This window comes from Chenopodium album, chromosome 1 (assembly GCF_948465745.1).
Source record: "Chenopodium album chromosome 1, dcCheAlbu1.1, whole genome shotgun sequence".
Lineage (NCBI taxonomy): Eukaryota > Viridiplantae > Streptophyta > Magnoliopsida > Caryophyllales > Amaranthaceae > Chenopodium > Chenopodium album.
Window position 1 is genome coordinate 10,873,136 of NC_137834.1, and position 9,551 is coordinate 10,882,686.

A 9,551-nucleotide genomic window follows, 5' to 3' on the forward strand; every position below is an offset into this window, starting at 1 on the left:
GGTTAGCGTGACTGAGGCACTGAAGCTCCTCACACTTAAGATTGATGATCCCATGAAGCAACAACAGATGAACCTCATGCAAGAAAGTTTGAGGAAGCTATCTAGTGACTATAAATTTCAAGGCATGAGTTCACAAGGGGTCTCGCTGGACAAGGAACTTCTTCCGCATAAGTTCAACGCCGCTAACATCCCAAAATTCAAGGCAACGGATAACCCTTAATTCCATCTAAGAGCTTTCGAAACTATAATGAGTATTAAGAGTATCGATAAGAAGGTTTTCCCCTCTCTGTTCCCACTATCTCTCGAAACCGTTTGCCAACAATGGTTCTTCTCCCTTGACAAAGAGAAAACCTCAACCTGGGAATCGATAGTAAACGCTTTCATTGATAGGTACAAGTGCAATATTCAAGACGAAACAGACCACAGACAACTTGAGATGTTAAAACAAAAAGAAAACGAAGGGTTCACTTCTTTCTTCAACAAATGGAGGGAAACTTCTGCTAATATGGTCAAGGCTCCTACCGAAAAAGAATCTGTGAGGATGTTTATCAAGAATCTCCAAGGGAAGTATTCAAAGCACTTAAAATACCAACACAACTTGAATACTTTCAAGGCTGTGTATAATATAGGCATTAACATTGAAGATGACCTTCTGAAAGATAATGGTGCGAGAGGAAAGAAGAACGACCATCATTCTTCTTCCTCTCCCATTAATGAAGTACATGCCACGAACGCCTCTAAACCACAAATCCAAAGATAAAAAAGGGTGTTCACTCCACTCGGTATGAATTATGAAACAACTTTTGAGAAGTTACATCACAAAGGACTAGTCATGCCCATAGGGCCCATCAAAGATCCAGTTCCAGAAGCCAGGCCACCTAAGTGGGACCCTAATAAGCACTGCAAATATCGCCAAGGAAAGGGTCACAGCACTGAGGAGTGTTGGAAGCTCAAAGAAGCAATTCAAGATATGATCGATAACAATGAAACTTTCGAGATTCTAGCCATCGAAGATGACCAAGCATCCTTCGATCCATCACTTCTTATCACACCTGTAGGAGAGCCCATGATCGAGACAACTTATATGACCTCTCTCGATGAAGTGACCATGATTGAGGAGGATGAAAGTCTTTCCTTAGATAATACCAAGGAAGACTCATCAAATCTGAAAGAGGACGTTCGAAAACTGCAAGATTTCATTGCCATGCTCTTGAATGTGGTAGAAGGATTAGCAAATCGGGTAATGGCCATCGAACAAAATTCTTGCCAAGGGTTTAATGAAGAACTCAATGCTCCTAAGCCACAGGCAAAACGGACCATTGAAGAATACACACCAATAGGAATGACTTACAATGAAGCTTTTGACTGTCTTCACGATCAAGGTCAAGACCCTGCACCTGAAAAACTTTTCCCAATTGGGATCCAAATTCCTATTGTCGATACCATAGAGGTCGCGGTCACACTACTGAAAATTGTCTCGCCCTAAAGGATCGTGTTCAAGACTTCACTGATTCAAATCTCCTTTATGTTCCTCCGCGCGACAAGAAGGCCAGGATTAGTAATAATAGTAACAGTGGTTGTAAAGGGATGAAGAACGACTATCCTTCTTCTTCCGGAAACACCTACTCTAGTAATAGTGTTGGTACTTTCGACCTTAGTGAGATCCTAGCCATGGGTAATCGAAAGCAACTGAGAAAGGATTTCACCCCTATTGGAATTAGCTACGATAATGCTTTCGATCGACTCCATGCCAAAGGACTCATTACTCCCATTGGACCTATTCAAGATCCCCCACTTGAGAAGAGATTGCCTAGTTGGAATCCAGACGAACACTGCAAGTACCATCAAGGTAGGGGTCATGCTACTGAGAGCTGTTGGAAGCTAAAGGAGGCTATCCAACATTTGATTGATAATAACAAGCTTCCCATGCCTCCAGTTAACAAGAAGAGCGAGTGGTGATAAAGGAAACAACACAAGACAAGAGGCGAGCTTCAACGATAAGATTTCGTGACCTCTTTTTTCTATTTCTTTTTTATTTACCCTTTTCCCAATAAGTCTAGCATAGGCACCTTTTTATTCTCCTTAGATTTATTTTGTAAGATCATTATATATTTTCTTTTAATAAAATGAGCATTTATTTCCTTATATATGATCATTTCATTATATTGCATCAAAAAAAAATAAAAAAATCATTGTCGAATTAAGCACAACGTATACCAATGATTTGAGGCACCCCTTGTAGCCACATCATATTACCTTTCACCCTTCAAATATACAATCTTTTCTTCATAAACCACTTTGAGCCTCGTCTAACGATAGACCTTTCATTTTTCAACCCACATCTACCTAACTTTGGGATGGGATGGTGTGCAACTTATGCAATTTTCAATTTCATAAAAAAGCTAGAATGACTTCAAAAAATTAAAATAGCAAAAATGAGCAAAAGCCAAAAAATAAATAAAGTGTACAAAAGGGTAAGTATTCCAATGTCTTTGATATGAAAATGTCTTTGATATGAAAATATCTTCAATAAGAACACGTCTCAGATTGCGTCTCTTATCGAGTGCTCGGTACCGTGCCTGAGAAACATGAATGCCAAGTGAGTGATAGACCGCATGATCGGGATTGCCCACACTTGCAAAAATAAAATAAATGCTAAAGCAAAAAAAAAGAGCTAAAAAAGAGTAGAAACTTAAGCATAAAAATACAAAGATTCAAAAGCAAGGTTGCACACCTTGGGGGCTTATCTAGGGTCTTGAGCCTTTATCCCCTTCTTCTTCAGCCTTTAGCCTAACCACGTTACAACCCTTAAAAAGACCTTTTTGAGGTATACACACACTTGTGCGAGGTTCGGCTAGAGCTACGTTCGGCCTGATTCCTAATGGATACGTAGGCAACCTCACATCGAGGTGTGGCCGTAATAAACATGCATTCATACTCACATTCACACACCATGATCATATCAAAGGATATCCTATGCTCATCCCTATTCATGTGGAGCTAGACTTGGGGGCTGGATCCCTACATCATTAGCTTACCTAGCTCTTATGGCCTAGCTTTAGAATCACTATCACACACTGCACAGATACATGACCAAATATATTTCCCTTAGGAACCCTTTGTCATGAAATCTTAACGCGGAAGCATGCTTCGTCAAAATTACTTATAATTGTCATTGCATCACGAAGTATGAAGTGCTTAGTCTCCGTGCCTAAGTTACCCAAATGCTTTCATCATGGAGTCAACCATTGAGATAGCCTAGGATGGATTAATCCTTGCACCTTGAGAGATAGTATCAAATGACATTTGACTGAGCTCATTCAACATGCATTCGAAAACTTCGATTCTTTTTTTGCGTCTTTCTTTTTCGGGAGAAAGTCGGTACCCTCCACAAAAATGACGGAAAATTTTGCTTTTTTTGCATTTTTTTTAGTCACATCAAATCAACACTATACACACACAGGTCATGAGTCACACGTGTCATTTCACTTCGAGTTGAGTCAACCTCGAGTCAGCCAATCATAGCGAGTCAAGTTTATGCCTTGAGTCGTGTCAAGTTAATGAGTCAAGCAATAGGTCAACCCTAAGACAATTAAAGAGATTAGCAAAGTTCTATAATCAGAAATAAATACAGGTGCAGCAGAACAGGGAAGACCCTACTCCAGTGCCGGACGAAAACATTTAGCGTCTGGCAATAGCTTTCAGCGCTTGGCGCTAGATCACAACGTCTAGTGACAGAGTCAATTCTTGGCGCCAGAGATATTTCAACAGCGACAGAGCTCGAAGCCTCTCAAAAAGGTGATTTCGACCTCATACAGCAATTTCGGGTTCCTTGGTACGCCAGTTAGCCCCTATAAGAAATTTGACATGATTAAGTAGTCGGTTTGATTACAATTGCAATAAGTGATTGACCTGATGAAAGATCGTCTCACTTAGCTTAAAGCGCCTAATCACTGAGACACCGACATACTGGTTTTAGCGGAAGCAAAGTTCAAGCAAGCTTTAGAGATCGGCAAGCGTTGGTCTTCGGAAATTTTTCTTCAGAATATTATCGCAACAAACGTTTAAGTGCTGAAGCTCTATTGTTCAGAGACGCGTGAACATCTCCATCAAAGCTCTTTGCTCCAGAGACGCGTGGGCATATTATTCAAGCTCTTTTGTTCAGAGACGCGTGAACATCTCCATCAAAGCTCTTTTGTTCAAAGACGCGTGAACAATCCTTTTCAAGCTCTTTTGTTCAGAGACTCGTGGACATTTCCTACAAGCTCTTTTGCTCAGAGACGCATGGGCATCCTATTATCAAGCTCTTCGTTCAGAGACGCGTGGACACATCATTCAGAAGGACACATCCTATTATCAAGCTCTTTGATCCAGAGACGCGTGGGCATATCATAAAAAAGAAGCTCTTTGTTCAAAGACGCGTGAACATATCAAGAAGAAGCTCTTTGTTCAGAGACGAGTGAACATCGAAACAGCAAGATGACGTTCCGTAAATTGTGGAAAGTTGTCAAAAAGCAACTGAAGGTGATTTCAGGCGAAGTTATCTTCGATAGTATTCCCTTGGACGTGGAATATTATCAATGCAGATGAGGATTGTTTCAAGAGAAGCAATCTTCGATAGTATTCCCTTGGAAATGGAATATTATCAATGCGGATAAGGATTGTTTCAAAAGAAGCAATCTTCGATAGTATTCCCTTAGACGTGGAATATTATCAATGCGGATGAGGATTGTTTCAAGAGAAGCAATCTTCGATAGTATTCCCTTGGACGTGGAATATTATCAATGCGGATGAGGATTGTTTCAAGAGAAGCAATCTTCGATAGTATTCCCTTGGACGTGGAATATTATCAAAGCGGAGGAGGATAGTTTCACGCGAAGCAATCTTCTATATTGGAAGCAGTTACGGGCGTAGCGGTTTTCAAGCGGGATGGCATTCTCTAGCATGCAGGAGGTCATCAAAACAATCGGTTACTTTCAGAGACGTGTGCTCGACGGTGCAAGATACGCGTTTCTTAACTCTTTTATCTGTTTAACTAACGCTAGTTTTCAGGTATCGGCGCTACAAGAGTGATTTAGGATCGCAGAACGTTCTGAATCATTCTCTGTCCCTATCGATACTTTGACTTTCGTTTTCGAAACTCGCGTTTCTCCAAACTCAGTCAAAGTGGGGGCTTCTGTAGACACCCATTTGTGTCTCCCCAAAACCAAACCTAGTGATGAGGACCTTTCATGTCGAATCATAATAGAATGAAGCGAAAGTGTGGAAAGTTTAGCGTTGCGGATAGTTTTAATTTATTTTCTCTTCTCTCTGTTTTTGAAAACTTATTTTAAGAAAACAGCCAATCCAGTTTGGTTGGTCCATGATATGCGTCCAATAGTAGTGTAGTTGGATGGGGCTTGACAAGAGCTTTCCAACGATATATTATAAACCCAATTCCGATGAATATTGAGAAAGTTATGGCCAATTTACTAAACTGGGCCCGGTTTGAGCCTTATGTGCGGCCCAATGATCTAGGGGAGGGCCTAATATGATTTATCATTCCTAATGCAATTAGGAATGGTTTTAGTCTTCTAGATTCTTCTCGAAGGTTCTTTTCATTCCTAATTCAATTAGCATTGATAAATTGACTTTTGTTGACTTTTCAGAGTTTTAATTAAAATCAAAGAGCATTTTTGAGCAAAATACGATTTTATCCTCCTGTACGGCAATTTTTATCTGATTTTAAGAAAACGCGTATTTTTCCAGATCAGCGCCAAACGCCAGCTGTAGCGCCTGGCGCTACGCTTGGCGCCTGGCGCTACGCTTGGCGCCAACAGCCAGCGTTGGCGCTGGTTCTGTTTTTTGTGCGCCAATACTCTGTTTTAATAATTTTATCTTTTTGGCTGATTTTCTCTATAAATAACGTCGTAAAAACTCCGTTTTCATTCACCTACAACCAGTTTTCACCTACAATCACCAATTATCTCTGTTTTCATTCACCAATTCTCATCAAGTTTCTCTTGATTACTCTCTCTCTCTTTTCTAAACTAGCTTTTTACATACAAAATTCCGCATTCATTAGACTTAGACACACCTAGCCATATTCGAAGTTGCCTTCGCCCTAGACGTGAAAGGTTTAATTTCTGAGGGTTTGGTCCCAAATCTCTCTTTCAATTATTTAATTTAATTGTTTTTGTTTATTATTTTCCTTGAAGTTACTAACGTTTGTATTTTGTTATTAGAAAGAGGTACGAGGCATCAAAGTAAGTACTTTATTGGTTTTATTGATGTTATGATATAGAAATCATGCTTAGGTTATTATTTTGATTCCTAGTATCATGTCTAGGATAATTTTAATATCGAGTATGATTAAAAGTATGATGCCTTTTATGTTCTTCCTAATATTTATGATTGTTAGTATCATGTTAGGGTTAAAGCTTTGATTTTTATTGCTTAGTGACATGCTAGGGCTTGTTATTAATCTTGTTAGTATCATGCCTAGGGTCTTGCTATTATTATGCTTTAACATGATTATTATGATTATGATTATTATAATTATTATTATGATGATTATTGTTTTGATTATTATTATGATTATTTTAATTATTGTTTTTGTTATTATTATGTTGCTTGATTATTTATTGTTATTGCTTGATCACGCCTTTTATGCATGTTTAAATGGAATTAGTACTTGTAATCACGCTTAATAAGATAATTAATAATCTTGTTTAGGGTTAATTTGATTATAATTCAAGTGATCGACAATAATAGTTTATTTGTGCATTAATGTTCAACCAACATAGATAAACAGGTTTAGGATTAAATCTATTGATTGCATGTTAGTCAGAAAGCGCACATGAATACGATCAGAATAAAGTAGAGGCCTATCATTAGGGCAGGTTCAATCTCTTTTAGGTTGGATTTGTACCTTCATCCCTGAACCGTTATTTGGTTCTAGACCTTATGGAGTTGACGATCTCTTGGATCGTTAAGGGGTGTAACCTTCACCCTGTGAACGGTTTACAAGTTCCTAAAACTTGTTGGCGACTCTTTTGCTCTATCTTCTTCCCTTTTGGACGCCACCATACTTTAGTGTATGATCACAGTGGGATTCAAGCTAGGGGATTAACGCTTGAAAATATTCCCCACAAAAGGCAATGTTATTTTTGCTGATTATGTCGTTTTAATTATTTTAATTATTTTGTTTTATTTCATTAAAATTTTGGAGGCTAGGCCTCGGTTTTGAGCGGCATTGGCAAAATTTAATTATGGTAAACTTTGGGTTTTACCAGCTTAATTAATTGGATTAATTAAGATGGATGCAGAATTTAGTGGGAGCTTCATTTATTAATTGCGCTTATTTACATAATTGGTTAAACAACTTTGACTAGTTTTAATTAGGCGTGTTAATTGGATTAACCACCTAGATTAGTTACTAGTTCTCGCGTGTTTTATGCATTGTTACTTGTTTATAGTTGTAAAATGCATGAGCCATTCACAAATAGTGAATGGATGAATGGAGTGTATATTCTCTCACAGGTTTTATGAAATGACAACTAGTGGGGCCCGATTAGGATAGAAAATACGGACTACGTGCCGTGATGTATTTTTGTAAATCTAAATACGGTCTACGGACCGTTGAGTATTTTTGTACCTTAATATTTAGATTAGTCCTAATCTTAGATACTAGTAGTTGCATAATTTTGGTCAAGTCTTGAAGACGGAGGATCTTGGAAGACGAAGCCATGAAGTTGCAAAAGGAAGACCTTTTGAAGACTTGAAGAATTCAAGGGGTCATGCTAGTTGCCAATATGCATCAAATGCTTATGCTTTTATATGAATGACATGTTAGATTCATGTTTAGTTTTTCATTATGTTGTGATGATTAAATTCACTTCAATCAACCAACATAGAAATCCTAGGTCCCTTATAATATTGAGTAAAATATGTCTTTCCAAATCAACACTTACCAACCGAACGAGTGTGATGGTGGGCTACGCCAAAGCGAGGCACCATCACTACTCTAAGGAACGTAAGGCACACCAGGTGTGCATGTTGGTTTTGATTGAACTCATCGGTAGGAGTGAGAAGACCTCACATATCGTGGCAAAAGAGATATATCGTCAAAGACACATTAAATCCGACGATTATCTAACTAAGAATGGCTCGGAGCCATTAGCAAGGCAATGCTTACCTTGGGGTAACAAGTGTTAGGACAAGCCAAAGCATGCCTAATAACTCGTTGATCCCTTGGATCTTGGAATCACCTTATTTTCACAAAATAGGGACAATTTTATGTGTCGATAAGACGTTAAATAAGTTTGAAATATGCATGAATTAAATTCAATCTTATTTAAGTATCATGAATGGTTTTTCATTTCAAATTCTTTCAGTCCATTACCCTATGTAGGTCAACTCGGCTAAGATCTCAACCTGATAGATATCTCGGTGTTGTATTAACAGAAGATTAGGACATCCTAGTAGTGGATGGAGATGAGCCGACAACCTACAAGAAAGCTATGACGAGCCCCGACTCTGCAAAATGGCAAGAGGCTATGAAATCCGAAATGGACTCCATGTTTGAAAATCAAGTATGGGACTTAGTTGATTTACCCGAAGGTTATTACAGACCTATCGAATGTAAATGGATTTTCAAGTTGAAAACCGACAAAAATGGAAATGTATTCATTTACAAAGCTAGACTGGTAGCAAAAGGTTACAAGCAAATTCATGGAGTTGTTTATGTTGAAACCTTTTCTCAAGTTACAATGCTTAAGTCCGTTCGGATTATCCTAGCGAATGCTGCATATTAAAATTACGAAATACGGCAGATGGAATTAAAAACCGCCTTCCTTACTGGAATTTTGGAAGAAACTATGTACATGACATAGCCTGAAGGTTTTGTTGACCAAAACAATGCTGGAAAGGCATGCAATCTTAAGAAGTCCATTTATGGACTAAAGAAAGCCATTAGTAAGTTTGGTTTTATTAAGAATCCAGATGAGTCTTCTGTTTACAAGAAGGTCAGTGGGAGTGACATCGCCTTCCTAGTCTTATATGTTGATGACATATTGCTCATTGGAAACAACATTCCGTTGTTAGAGTCTGTAAAGTCTTGGCTCGGAAATTTTTTTCAATGAAAGACTTGGGAGAGGCTCAGTACATACTAGGCATCAAGATCTATACGGATAGATCGAAAAGGATGATAGGATTAAGTTAAATTACTTATATTGATAAGGTACCAGCTCGATTCCAAATGGAAGGGGCCAAGAGAGGTCACCTACTGTAAGTAATATTTCATGCATTACCCCAAACTTGAACCCCACTGTGATCATACACTTAAGCATGGTGGCGTCCAAAGGGAAAGAAGCTAGAGCAAAAGAGTCGCCAACAAGTTTTAGGAACTTGTAAACCGTTCACAGAGTGAAGGTTACACCCCTTAACGATCCAGAAGATCGTTAACTCCTATAGGTCTGGAACCAAGACTGGAAATTCGGGGATGAAGGTACAAATCCAATCTAAAAGAGAAAGAACCTGCCCTAATAATAGGCCTCTACTTTATTCTACTC